This window comes from Antechinus flavipes, chromosome 3 (assembly GCF_016432865.1).
Source record: "Antechinus flavipes isolate AdamAnt ecotype Samford, QLD, Australia chromosome 3, AdamAnt_v2, whole genome shotgun sequence".
NCBI lineage: Eukaryota > Metazoa > Chordata > Mammalia > Dasyuromorphia > Dasyuridae > Antechinus > Antechinus flavipes.
In genome coordinates, this window is record NC_067400.1 from 224,406,915 (window position 1) to 224,421,782 (window position 14,868).

At 33.6% G+C, this 14,868-nt stretch overlaps 1 protein-coding gene across 1 annotated transcript in view; it reads left to right on the forward strand.

Moving 5' to 3' along the window:
* Nucleotides 1-14,868, forward strand: part of DHRSX (dehydrogenase/reductase X-linked) — a 431,936-nt gene that overhangs the window by 278,263 nt on the left and 138,805 nt on the right. The window lies entirely within an intron of this gene.

The window sequence follows — 14,868 nt, forward strand, 5'->3', positions numbered from 1 at the left end:
ATTTTAAAATTTTATTAAAGCTTTTTATTTTAAAAAATATATATGTATGGGTAATTTTTCAGCACTGACCCTTGCAAAACTCCCCTAGATAGCAGATAGTCCAATACATGTTAAAAATATTAAAATATATATTAAGTCATATATATATTTATAGTTATCTTGCTGCAGAAGAAAAATCGGGTAAAGAAAGGAGAAAAGAACAAAACCTAAGAAACAAAATGCAAGCAAATGTCAACAAAGGGAAGATGCTATGTTGTGTTTCACACTCACCTCCCACAATCCTTTCTCTGAATGTAGATGGCTCTCTTCATCACTGAACAAGTGGAATTGGTTTGAATCATCTCATTGTTGAAGAGAGCTACATATCAGAATTGATCATCATATAGTCTTATTGTTTCAATGTATGATTTCCTGGATCTACTCATTTCACTTAGCATCAGTTCACATAAGTCTCTCCAGGCCTCTATGAAATCATCCTATTAGTTGTTTCTTACAGAACAATAATATTCCATAACATGTACATATTATAACTTATTCAGCTATTCTCCAATTGATGGGCATCCACTCAGTTTCCAGTTTCTTGCCACTACAAGAAGGGATGCCACAAACATTTTTGCATATGTGGATCCCTTTCCCTCCTTTAAGATCTCTTTGGGATATAAGACAAATAGAAACACTGCTTGGACTATGCACAGTTTGATAACATTTTGAGCATATTTCCAAGTTGCTGAATGGTTGGATCTGTTCACAGTTCCACCAACAATGTATCAGTGTTCCATGCATTTCTCTAATCAATAGTGATTTGGAGCACCTTTTCATATGATTACAAATAGTTTCAATTTCTTCATCTGTAATTGTCAGTTCATATCCTTTGATCATTTATCAATTGGAGAATGGTTTGAATTCTTATAAAGTTGAGTCAATTCTCTATATATTTTAGAAATGAGGTCTTTATCAGAACCTTTGAATGAGACACTGTTTTCTCAGTTTCTTCCCTTCTGATCTTGTTTGCATTAGTTTTGTTTGTACAAAAACTTTTTAACTTATTATAATCAAAATTATCTATTTTGTGATCAATAATGATCTTTAGTTCTTCTTTGGTCACAAATTCCTTCCTCCTCCACAGGTCTGAGAGGTAAATTATCCTATGTTCTTCTTAGTTGCTTGTAGTATCATTCTTTATGTCTAGATCATAAACCCATTTCAACTTTATTTTGGTATATGGTGTTAGATGTGGGGTCTATGTCTACTTTCTGCCATACTAATTTCCAATTTTCCCAGCAGATTTTGTCAAATAGTGAATTCTTATGCCAAAAGTTGGAGTCTTTGGATTTGTCAAACACTAGATTGTGATAGTTATTTTGTCCTATGAACCTAACCTATTACATTGATCAACTAGTCTATTTCTTAGCCAGTACCAAATGATTTTGTTAACCACTGCTTTATAATATAGTTTTAGATCTGGTACAGCTAAACCACCTTCATTGATTTTCTTTTTTTTCCATTAGTTGTCTTGAAATTCTTGATCTTTTATTCTTCCAGATGAATATTGTTGTTAATTTTTCTAGGTGAGTAAGGGAGTTTGATTGGTGTAGCAGTAAATAGATTAGGTAGTATCATCATCTTTATTATATTCACTCGGCCTATCTAAGACCACTTCATATTTTTCCAGTTGTTTACATCTGACTATTTGTGTGGTGAATGTTTTGTAGTTTTACTCATATAGTTCCTGATTTTCCCTTGGCAAATAGATTCCCAAATATTTTATTCTATCAACAATTATTTTAAATGGAATTTCTCTTTGTATCTCTTGCTATTGGATTTTGTTAGGGATGTATAAAAATGCCGATGATTTATGTGGATTTATTTTGTATCCTTAAACTTTGCTAAAGGTGTGGATTATTTCTAATAGCTTTTTAGTTGATTCTCTAGAGTTCTCTAACTATACCATCATATCATCTGCAAAAAGCAATAATTTGGTTTCCTTATTATATACTCTGTTGGAATCTTTACAAACTGCTAACTAATTAGAGTTGATCTAATCTTACAAGAAGATGTTTTGGGCCAGAACCTGAAACAAGGTACTAAGTAGAACTAATTAATACAAGGCTTGTGTTCACACCTTTTCTCATTGGAGTTCACAAGTATGGGAGTTTCACAAAGTAAACTTTGTAACTTTATGAGTTCACACCTCCCTTGAAGCTCTTTGGGCCAGAGAGCACTATGGGAGAAAACCCACAATCCCTCTCTTGAAGGAGCATAAATAGAGCTTCAATGGGCCAGTCAAAAGAAGTCCTTCAAAGTGAAGAAGCTACAAGTCAAGATTTCAGCAGAATTACGCCAGAAGCCCTCTCTCCGAGGCAAGGCAGAATATTTTCCACTTGGCTGGCTGGTGGCAGAAGAAGAGTTTTCAGAGGAAGAAGCTACGAGTCGAGAGTTCAGTGGACAACCAGATTCATCTTCATCTCACACCACTGTGGTAGGTTGCTGGGCTCCTGCACGCCCCCCACTGAGACCAAGCTGGTCTGAAAGACTCACCAGAAAGCTAACTGAGCCCCAAGTGAAGGAAACAAGAGATTCATTCCATCTCTGTGCTGGTTGGAGGCAGAAGAAAGCAGAGGCAGAGGCTGAAGGACCAGAATCCTTGGATTTGGCAACATTCGGAGGGAGCTCTTGGAACCAAGCAGAGAGATAGACCTCTAAGCTAACCAGGCTATATTGGAGATAATAAAAGATCTGAACTTTTATCACCTGGCTGCATTTGGGAAGAAGATCACCACAATACTCAAGTTCCTTTAATCTCTTTTTCATCTCTTATTGCTGAAGCTATCATTTCTAATACAATATTGAATAGTAATGGTGATAGTGGGCAACGTTGTTACACCCCTGATCTTATTGTGAATGGTTGCAGTTTATCCCCATTACATATGATGCTTGCTGATGGTTTTAAATAGACACTGTTGACTATTTTAAGGAAAAATCCATTTATTCCTTAGTGTTTTTAATAGGAATGGGAGTTGTATTTTATCAAATGCTTTTTTTTTTTTGTTAGTTTGATTATTGATATAATCAATTATGCTAATAGTTTTCCTAATATTAAACCAGCCCTGCATTCCTGGTATAAATCCTACTTGGTCATGGTGTTTTATCCTGGTGATGATTTTCTGTAATCTTTTTGCTAATATTTTATTTAAGATTTTTGCATCAATATTAATTAGGGAGATGTGTCTATTATTTTCTTTCTCTGTTTTCATCCTACTTGATTTAAGTATCAGTACCATGTCTGTGTCATAAAAGATAGTAGTCTTTCGTTCCCTATTTTTTCAAAGTTTATATAGTATTGGAGTTAATTGTTCTTTAAATGTTTGGTAGAATTCACATGTAAATCCATCTGGTCTTGTGGATTTTTTCGTAAGGACTTGATTAATAGCTTCTTCTATTTCTTTTTCTAAAATGGGATACCTTAAATAATTTATTTCCTCTTCTGTTAATCTGAGCAATCTTAATTTTTGTAGGTATTCCTCCATTTCACTTAGGTTATCAAATTTATTGACATAAAGTTGGGCAAAGTAACTCCTAATAATTGCTCTAATTTCCTCTTCATTGTTGAAAAGTTCTCCCTTTTCATTTTTAAGACTAACAATTTGATTTTTCTCTTTCTTTTTCTAATCAAATTTGCTAAAGGTTTATCTATTTTTGTTTTTGCTTTTTATAAAATCAATTCTTAGTTTTATTTATTAATTCAATAGTTTTTTTTTTAACTTTCAATTTTATTAATCTGTTTTTATTTTTAGAATTTCAAGGTTGGTATTTGATTGGGGATTTTTAATTTGCTTTTTCTAGCTTTTATAATTGCAAGCCCAATTCATTGATCTTCTCTTTTTCTATTTTATGCAAATAAACATCTAGCGATACAAAATTTCCTCTTACTACCACTTTGGCTGCATTTCACAAATTTTTGTATGTTGTCTCATTACTGTCATTCTCTTGGATGAAATTATTGTGTCTATGAATTGCTGTTTCCCCCATTCATTATTTAGGATGAGATTATTTAGTTTCCAATTACTTTTTGGTCTATTTAACTCTTACTTTTTATTGAATGTAATATTTATTGCATCATGATCTGAAAAAAAATGAATTTACTATTTCTGCCTTTCTGCATTTGATTTTTAGGTCTTTATGTCCTAATATATGCTCAATTTTTGTATAAGTTCCATGAACTGCTGAGAAGAAAGTGAACTTCTTTCTGTTTCCATTCAATTTTCTCCAAAGAACTATCATACCTGACTTTTCTAGTATTCTATTTACCTCTTTGATTTGTTTCTTATTTATTTTGTGGTTTGATTTATCTAGTTCTGAGAGAGCAAGGTTGAGATCTCTCACTATTACTGTTTTGCTGTTTCTTTCTTATGCAACTCTTAATTTTTGCTTTAGGAATTTAGATGCTATACCACTTGGTGCATATATGTTTAATATTGCAAGATATAGTTTCCTTCATTATCTCTTTTAATTAGATCAATTTTTGCTTTTGCTTGATCTAAGATCAGGATGGCTACCTCTGCTTTTTTTTTACTTTACCTGACGCATAATAGATTCTGCTCCAGCCTTTTACCTTTACTTTGTATGTGTCCCCTTGCTTTAAATCTATTTCTTGTAAACCACATATTGTAGGATTCTGGCTTTTAGTCCAGGTTACTTCTGGGAACTGTTCTTTGTCTTTAACAGAGCAATAGACAAACATTTGGCCCAGAGCAATTTAGTCTGTGACATCAATTTAGTAATCTGGTTCTTAAGAATCTGATTCATTCTTTCTACTTTACCTGATGAAGTCAGATGTATGGAATTGCCACTCAATTTGCAATCTGTCCTCATTATTTCTTATAAAACTTTAGAAGAAAAATATGTTCTTTTATCAGAATCAATAATTTCTACTAATTGATACTTGAATACAATTTGTTTCAATGTTATTCCAATTACCCCTCTTAAAGCAACAGAGTCTAGGGGAAAGATTCCACTTAGCCCCTATATTTCAGTTTCCCCACTGCATGTTCTTTCATTAAAACCTAACCTGAATATTTTGGAGCTAGGATCCCTCCCTCTGAGGGGTGCCTCCTCAATACCTTCTTCTTTTTCTTTAGACATATTACATACCTTTCTACAATTTGTTCTACAATTACACGTATCATATCTGCCAAATTTTTCTTGCTTTTACTTTTTTGTTAAAGGGAGAAAACAAGAGAAAACTTAAAATTCAGAATATAGGTAATATCTAAATAACTTTAGACCATATTTCACAAAGTTTATACTACATATCTAGCTAGACTGACAAAATGTTAAAGCACAACTCATAGAGCATATAATTTTTACAAATTGTATAATTTAGCAAGCAACCTAGTAGTTTAAATATATTTCATCTAATTAGGAGATACAAACATGTGATCTTTTTAGGTAAGTTACCAGAGAATCAAAATTTTTAACTGAAAATCAAATCAAATATAGATTTAAACTTCAAGTAGCAATACTTCATTTCTAAATATCTTATTCCAGAATAAACAAATTCAAAATTTTAGCATGCACTAGAATTATCTCATACAATTTCAGAATCAGAATTTCAATTTAAACACAGCCCCCAAATTTAAGGTGGCAGAAAACTGTCCTTTCAGATCCATCTACAGGGCTTTGAGAGAAATTGGTGAACTTTAGGACCCTGGAGGAGAGGTTCAGAGAAATTTGGACCCAAGACAGATTCCACAAACTTTTCCAAGGAAAATCCCAGAGAGGGCAGTTTTTTTTTTTTTCTTTTGCAGTTTTTCTGTAAGCCTCAAGTTCTGACCCTCAGAAGGCTTTTAGTCATGTAAATTAGGCCTACTTAAAAATGCAATAGACTAACTAGATTAGCTGATAGAGAGACTGAGCCAAGAAACTTAATTCTCAAAAAACCTTAGAATCTGCTAAAATGTTTTTAGCAGTTCTATAACTTTAACTATTTCTGCAGAATCAAATTGGCCAGTTCTAGATCCATAGAAAGATTTCTCTCTTTCTCTCTCTCTCTCTCTCTCTCTCTCTCTCTCTCTTTGGTGTGACAGCTAAAAACTTTCCCTGTCTCAGAACTAGTCTCTCCTTTTTCTTACTGAAATCCATTTGCATAAATCTAAGTATGTACAAAATAAGCCCTTAAAAAACAAACAAACAAACAAACAAACAAAAAAACTATCCCACATAGCCCCATCTTTTCCTTTGTAATTCAGCTGACTGAGAGAAATATAGAAGACAAAACACATAAACTCAAAACTTTTCTAAATCAGTCTAGCTAAGGTTCTTTTCCCCACCTTATTGTAAAAGTGAGGAGGGGAGGAGCTAGCAGCTCAGTATTGAAGGCTCCTTTGAATTTACAGTCAATCCCTGAGGGATGGAGAGTTCCTTCTAGCAAGTGGGGCATCTGCTGCAACAAAACAACATTATTTCCCCATATATTTTGCTACTTCATCCCAGTACTTCCTAAATAGTAATCTTCCTGGGATACTAAATAGATTAAAAGCCAACTAGCTTCTTTTTAATAAGTTCACAGTTTGTTGTTCTCTGGAGAACTCACTAGATCTTACCAAAGGAAAATAGGAGAATCCTTACAGACTTGAACTGCTTAGGATTTTCCCAATGGCAAAGAGAAATAAGGAGCCTTTTATCGACTTTAAATGCTGGGGGAAATAGGAAGAGAAGGTTGATTCAAGACAGTGAAAAATCTGCAGCTTTTAGCTACAGCTCAACTTGTTATTGCAAAATTTCAAGTCATAATTAGGGCATAGTTTAAGGCCATATAACCATGAGAGTTTCTTCACTCAGTTTATCCCATACAATTGGTATGTATGTTTTGTTATATACACATACAAATACACACACGTGGGGATACTGAAAATTGAGAGGAGTACTGCTATTTGGATAACTAGTTATTTAGATTTTCCCCTTACTGGTTTCATTTTATTAGAAAATATAACTTTTAAAATAGATTAAAAAAAAAAAGGACTTTCTTTTAAACCTTTTCCTATTTGCAAAGTATTACTCAAAAACAAAACAACAAAACAAACACCACATATCTGTGATGGGCTTTCCTGAAGTGTTGAGGACCAAGAATAGCCCATAAAAGATAAATGAAAAATCATATTAATGGGGGTAAGGGAACCATAGGAATTGAGATGATATTTTTAAGGTAAAGAAAGGAGGTTCTATCCGGGATTGTTGTTGTTGCTGTTGCTGCTGCTGCTGTTTTTTTGAGGTAGGGAGGACAGACCTATGATTTTATTTATGATCTTCCCGTGAGAAAACTCCCTTAATTTGTGCAGATCTTTAGTGTAAATTATTGACTTTGAAGAAGGGACCGAGAAACTCTAAAACTCCTGGAAGGACAAATTTTCTTTGTCTCCTGCCACTGTGGGGACCCCACCCGAGGACAAGCAGCTTCATTCTTTTGTCTGGGTGGGGCTAGCCTGAGTCAGGAACTGGAGATATTAATCCCATTGAAATGAAGAAACACTCATTCATTTGTAAGATTGTCTCAAAGTCCAGCTCAAGCTGAAACCTGGCTTATATATAGATAGAGCCTTGGGACCCCACCCACTATCCCCCTTCAGCATGTGGCCAAAGCTCCTATAAAATAAAAGAGCCTCTTTGCAGAGGTCCTAATGCCAAGGAAATCTTTGCCCACTGGGATAATATTCTCTTCCAGCACTACCCTCTCTTTACCCTCACCTATTTCCCTAATGAGACAGTTCCTTCCAGCAAGCTGGGAACCTGCTACAACAAAACAACATTATTTTCCCATACATTTTGATACTTCATCCCAATTCCTCCTAAATACTAGATGCCTCTCTGTGAGGATGTCTAACCTTATTTCCCAGTCCCAATAATAAACCTCTTTTATCAATCTAGCATTTTCAGGTTTGTAAATTCCTTTACAGAGAATCTGCACCATTAAAAGGGAGTTCCCCAAACTCCCCACTTTTGTGCCGAATCCCAAGGAGGTGGTAGGGGAGTCAAACCTCTCCATTTGGTTCCCTGAATCCTGAACCTGCCACTAGCCCTTATCATTTAAGTCCCTGACCACCAGAAACCCTAATCTCATTTTGGTTCCCTTAATCTAGACCTCATCATTTGGTTTTCTGAAACCTAAATCTCATCACATTCAGCCTTATTTCTCAAATATATAAAGAATTGACTCAAATTTTTAAGCATACAAGCCATTCTCCAATTGATAAATGGTCAAAGGATATGAACAGAACATTTTCAGATGAAGAAATTAAAGCCATTCTAGTCATATGAAAAAATGTTCCAAATCACTATTCATTAGAGAAATTCAAATTAAGACAACTGTGAGGTACCACTTACTACTTCATACCTCTTAGAGTGGTGAAGATGATAGGAAAAGAAAATGATAAATGTTGGATGTGGGAAAACTGGGACACTTAATAGATTCTTGATTGAGTTTGGGGAAGTTGTGGAGTTGTGAACTGATCCAATCATTCTGGATGGGCATTTTGGAATTGTACCCAGAGGGCTATCAAACTGTGCATATCATTTGATCCAACAGTGCCTCAGTGGGTCTGTGTTCTAAAGAGTTCATAAAAAAGGGAAAAGGACCCATTTGTGCAAAAATGTTTGTAGAAACTCTTTTTGTAGTGGCAAGGAACTGGAAACTGAGAGGATGCCCATCAGTTGGGAAATGGTATATGAATGTTATGAGTTATTATTGTTCTATAAGAAATGATCAGTAGGATGATCTCAAACTAGACAGACTTACATGAACTAATGCTAAGTGAAATGAGTAGAACCAAGAGAACATTGTGCAGAGCAACAAGATTACATGATAATCAAATGTGATGAACTTGGCTCTTTTCAATAATGAGGTGATTCAGACCAATTCCAATTTACTTGTGATAGAGTCATCTGCATCCAAAAAGAAGAGTATGGGGATTGAAAGTGGATTACGATATAGTATTTTCATCTTTTTTGTTGTTATCGTTGTTTGCTTATTTGTTTTTTCTTCCTCTTTTTCCCTTTTGATCTAATTTTTTTTGTGCAGCATGATAAATGTGGAAATACGTATAGAAGAACTGCACACATTTAAACTATATTGAATTATTTGTTATCTAGGGGAGGGGAAAAGAGGGAAGGAAGGGAGAAAAATATGAAACACAAGAATTTGCAAGGATGAATGTTGAAAACTATCTTTGAGTTCATTTTGGAAAAATAAAAAGCTATTATTATTAAAAAAAAAAAAAAAAAAAACCAACCTGATTGTCTTCAAGAGTTGCTTAGAGCAATAGACTCAGTGACTTTCCCAGGGACACATTGATGTTTTGAGGTCAACTCTCTACCCCTACACAATATTGCCTTTCTGGATAAAGATAAAAGGAGAAACTGGGAAGTTATGTAATAGATAAAAAGAACATGATTGCTATTGGAATACTACATGTTGGAGTTTCAGGTCGATTACTTATAATCTTGGGCAAATCATTTAATCATCCATCTATCTTTCTCATATGTAAAATGTAGGATGTCTAAAGTAACTTCCAGTTTTAAGGGTCTAGGATTCCATGACTTTATATATTAATATAATAAAGGGATTATCTTGCATGGACTGCCCCATTGGTTATGAAAACTAAAAAAATCCAGTAGTCTGAAATATATATTGATCATAGGGGATTATATACGTATACATTTATAAATATATGTGTGTGTGCATATAAATATTTCAGAAATATAGATAGATATGAGTAACCCTCTGTGATAATCAATCACACTATACTGCATTCTTTAAGGAGAACATTATGGCTGCCATAACTTTTCTTATCATCCTCCTTATCCTTTCCCCTACCCCCATAACTGGTTATTCTTTCCCCTAGTTTTCTAGTTTAATCATTAATCCTAAGACATCCTAAGACATTACCAGACCCATTTGTGTCATCACATTACAATTCTTGCCTCCTGCTTCCTTTGGGTCTAACTTCCAAGCTATGTGTACTAGTATTTTCTATCAGCAGCAGTCATAATATCAGCTGCATCTGGGAATGCTTTTGACACATAACAACTTTAGATGGTTGATTCTATAACTTTTTTTTTTCATCCTGTGACATCGTTTTTCTCCTCCATCAAAAGCAGAACAGAAAAGGTGGGATTTTCATGTTGTTAAAGGTCACAGAGTGTTGTAAGGGCAAAATTTGAAACAGTCCTATTGGTTTTTTATCAGTTTGAAGATGTTACATATCCCTAGAGTGGAAAAATGTACAAGTGATATAAAATTGTCTAAGAGGAAACAGTAGCAGAATATATACTTTTAGAGTGTATGCTTAGGTTAGTTTTAGGTAAGAAAGCACAAGGTAACGTTATTATATAAAGAGACAGTATGGTATAGTGGGAATAGCAATGTCCTGAATCAGAATACCTATGCCTGACCAGGAGATTTGGAAACCTAAATCAGAAGACACAGGTTCAAATCTTGTCTCTGGCATATCCTACCTATGTGACCTTGGACATTCAATTTATCTCTCTAAGCCTCAGTTAAATAAGGGGATTGGGCCAGATGACTTCTGGGATTCTTTCTACCTCTAATTCAGTGATCTTATGTTTTATTCAAGCTCTGCCACTGAATTTACTATGTGACCTTGAATAGATTATTTTGTATCCATTACTTCATTTCTAAAATAAGTTGGATTTCATTTAAGTATTTTCCTACTCTGTCACTATTCATACATATATATTATGTATGTATATGCATATAGAACACATACACATACACACACACATATGCTTTCTTCAATTATTCAACGAATCTGAATATATCATTTACATATGATTGTCCCCATGAAAGATATAGATCATAACCTGTTATGGGCCAGAACTCTGAACTTGAAACAAGGAGCTAACTCAGTGGAATTGATAGAGACAATAGTTATCTAATTTAGATCAGTATGTTAGATCAGTATGATTGATTTAATCCTACAAGAAGATGTTATGGGCCAGAGCTTGAAACAAGGTACTAAATGGAACTGAGGAGACAATGGTTACATCTAGTTTAGCACTGATTTAATCCTACAACAAATAATGGTTTCCTAGTGATATAATGATTGGTTTGTTATCAGTGTCCAGCATATAAGCAAGAAGTTCTCAGGGCCAAAAGAAGGACAAGCGCACTAGAAGCTCTCAGAGGCTGAGACAGATTCATTCCATATTCCACCTTTGTTGTGGCTGGAGGCTGAAGTACAAACCCTTGGAAGTCAGAGAGATTCAGAAGCCAGAGAAAGCAGGCAGGAGCTCAAGCCCATGGAACCAAGAAGAGAGATAGGCCTCTAAGAAAGCTAACTGGGACCCAGGAAAGGAGACAAGACTTGGAAAGAGACAATAAAGGATTTGGACTTTAACACCTGGCTGCATTTGGGGTTATTCCTGAACTGAACCGAAGTCTGCCTCCTGAGACCCCAAGGAAACCTCAACAGAGAATATTACATTTTAGAGAAAATATTACAATAACCCATTTATAGCTTCTCTTCCTATGAAATTCTCCAACATGTCCTTTCAACAGTCCTCTAGAGAGAATTCAATAGAGATCTTCCTTCAATTGTTTCAGCATTGTAAGAGTGTAAGTATATCATGTAAGCTGTTCTCTGAAACAAAATTAGGGCGATTAAGTCACTAGCCCATGGTTACACAACTATTAAGGGAGGATTTCAAAAGTGGGTTTGATACCCAGTAATTCCTGACTAAATCTAGTACTGTTTCCATTATGTCACCCTGCCTTGGTTGTTTTGGATATTAGGAAATTCTCTGTGCTCTATATGTATACATGTATATACATAAATACATACATATATAGGTATGCATATATATGTATAAATCTATTGTGTATGTACCTCCCTCCCTCATAAATTAAATGAATTTATTAGAGGATAGCTTTAAGTTCACATTTTATTTTACAAATTCAAATTTTGTTTTATTTTATAATTAATAAACAGTTTCCCCTAATGCACCATTGATAGAGCTGAGGATATGTACATGATCGAAGAATGGCTCAGCAAGTTGGGATACATGAATGTAATGGAATGTTGCTGTTCAATTAGAAACAACATTTATTTATTTATTTGTTTGTTTATTTATTTTTTTAAATATTTTTTTTATTTTTTTGGGGTGAGTGCAAATGATTTTTTTTTTAATAACTTTTTATTGATAGAACCCATGTCAGGGTAATTTTTTACAGCATTATCCCTTGCATTCACCTCTGTTCCGATTTTTCCCCTGCTTCCCTCCACCCCCTCCCCCAGATGGCAAGCAGTCCTTTACATGTTGAATAGTTTACAGTATATCCTAGAAACAATATATGTGTGCAGAACTGAACAGTTTTCTTGTTGCACAGGGAGAATTGAATTCAGAAGGTATAAATAACCCGGGAAGAAAAACAAAAATGCAAGCAGTTTATATTTATTTCCCAGTGTTCTTTCTTTGGGTGTAGCTGCTAGAAACAACATTTAATAGTGAATATATGGGAAACATGAGGATACTTATAAGGACCAATATAAAATGAAATAAGTGTAATAAAGAAATTAGATCTATAGATTACATAGATTGATTTGTAGAGAATAATAACTATAACAAAGAATACATTGATACACTCTTCATTAGCTCTCTATAAAATTGTTCTATTCCATAAAACCTAGCCGGGTTTATTTATACAAGATTTTTGGAATTTTACCCCTCTTTTTTCGCAAAGATGTTTGAGGAACAAAATGTAGAGTGAAGAGGGGAAAACAACTAATAGGCATTCTGCAGTGAGTACTTTACAGTGGAAATAATCATCCTTTTAATATTGCAAAGCTTTCCATGGTATAGTTATGACATACTTGAGTTAAAGCATGATGAGCTACTTTAGTTTAAACCATATTCTTCCAGCAGCATGTCATTATGTTGATGCAGATTACTTGACTGCACACCTGTGCATTTTCTGTCTCATAGAGCAGAAGATGGAATAATTTTAAAAAATTATACAAACACAAGTTGAAGCAAAATGCCCCATAACTAGTGCAGCTATACATTGGGCAGGTTTGCTTATTTGTAAAATGATGGAATGAAATATGGTTCATTATTTTAAAATTTTTATTATTTATTTTTCAAAACATTTTTTCTTTTTAAATTCTGAGTTCCAAATTTTCTCTCTCCCTCCTATCTTTACTTGACCTACTGTAAAGGCAGATGATTTGATATTAATTATACATGTGAAGTCATACAAAACATATTTCCACATTAGCCATATCAAAAAAAAAAGTAGAAAGATATAAAATGAGAAAAATATCCTTCAATTAGCACTATGAGTTCATGAATTTTCTCTTTGGAAATGGACAGAATGTTTTCATCATGAATCTTTTGTATTAGATCTTTGTATTGTGCAGAATAGTGAAATCTTTTATAGATGATCATCTGAACATTGCTATTGCTGTGACAGTGATCTGTTATTTTCATTTTGTATCAGTATGTATAGATCTTATCATTTTTTTTCTGAAATCACCTTCTTTGTCATTATTTATAGCATAGAAATATTTCCTCACAATCATATTCCACAACTTGTTCAGCCATTCCCCAAGTCATGTGCATCTCCTCAAATGTTAATTTTTTGGAAGAGGAGGGGAGGCAGATCACCCCAACATAATTTGATTTATACTCATTTTTTATTGTTTTTTGCTTGCATTTTGGGTTTTTTTAAATCATTTTTTTTCCTCTTTTTGATCTGATTTTTCTTGTGCAGCATAATAATTGTGGAAATACGTATAGAAGAATTGCATTAAGTTTATCATATATTGAATTACTTGCCATCTAGAGGAGAGCATAAGGGAAGTGAGGTAAAAATTTGGAACACAAAGTTTTGTAAGAATGAATGTTGGAAATTGCTTATGCATATGTTTTAAAAATTAAAAAACTAATAAAAAATAGAAAACAAAGAAATGAGACCTTTCTCAGAAATATTGGCTATAGAAATTGTTCCCTAGCTTCCTGCTTCCCTTCTAATATTGCTTGCATTGTTTTTGTTTGTATAAAACTTTTTAAATTTAATATAATCATAATCACCTCTAATTTCATGATGTTTTCTATCTTCTATTTGGTCATAAATTCTTCTCTTTTGCATAGATCTGACAGGTAGACTATTCCTTGATCTCCTAATTTAGTTATGGTATTAATCATGGTAATATGGTAATAATTACATATAAAGCACAAATCCATTTCTATCTTACCTTGTGAGACATTGATCAATGCCTACTTTCTGGCACATTATTTTTCAGTTTCCCCAGCAGTTTTTGTGAATTAGTGAGTTCTTATCCCAGAAGCTCGAATCTTTGGTTTTATCAAACAGTAGATTACTATAGTCATTGACAATTGTATCTTGTGTACTTAACCTATTCCACTGATCTACCACTCTATTTCTTAGCCACTACCAACTAGTTTTGATGATTGCTACTTTATATCATGGTTTTAGATATGGTATAGCTTGGTCCTCTTCCTTTGCATTTTTTTCATAACTTCTCTTGATATTTTTGACCTTTTGTTCTTCCAGATGAATTTTGTTATTTTTTCTAGCTCCGTAAAATAAATTTTCAACGGTTTTGTATGGCACTGAATAAGTAAATTAATTTAGATAGAATTGTCATTTATTATGTTAGCTCACCCTACCAATGAGCAATTCATATTTTTTCCAATTATTTACATTTAACTTTATTTGTATGAAAAGTGTTTTATAATTGTATTCATGAAGTTCCTGAGTTTATTACATTCTGATCTTTATTTGGCTCTGCCATCACAATATTTGATTTGAGAAATTATTTTAAAGTTGTTTGT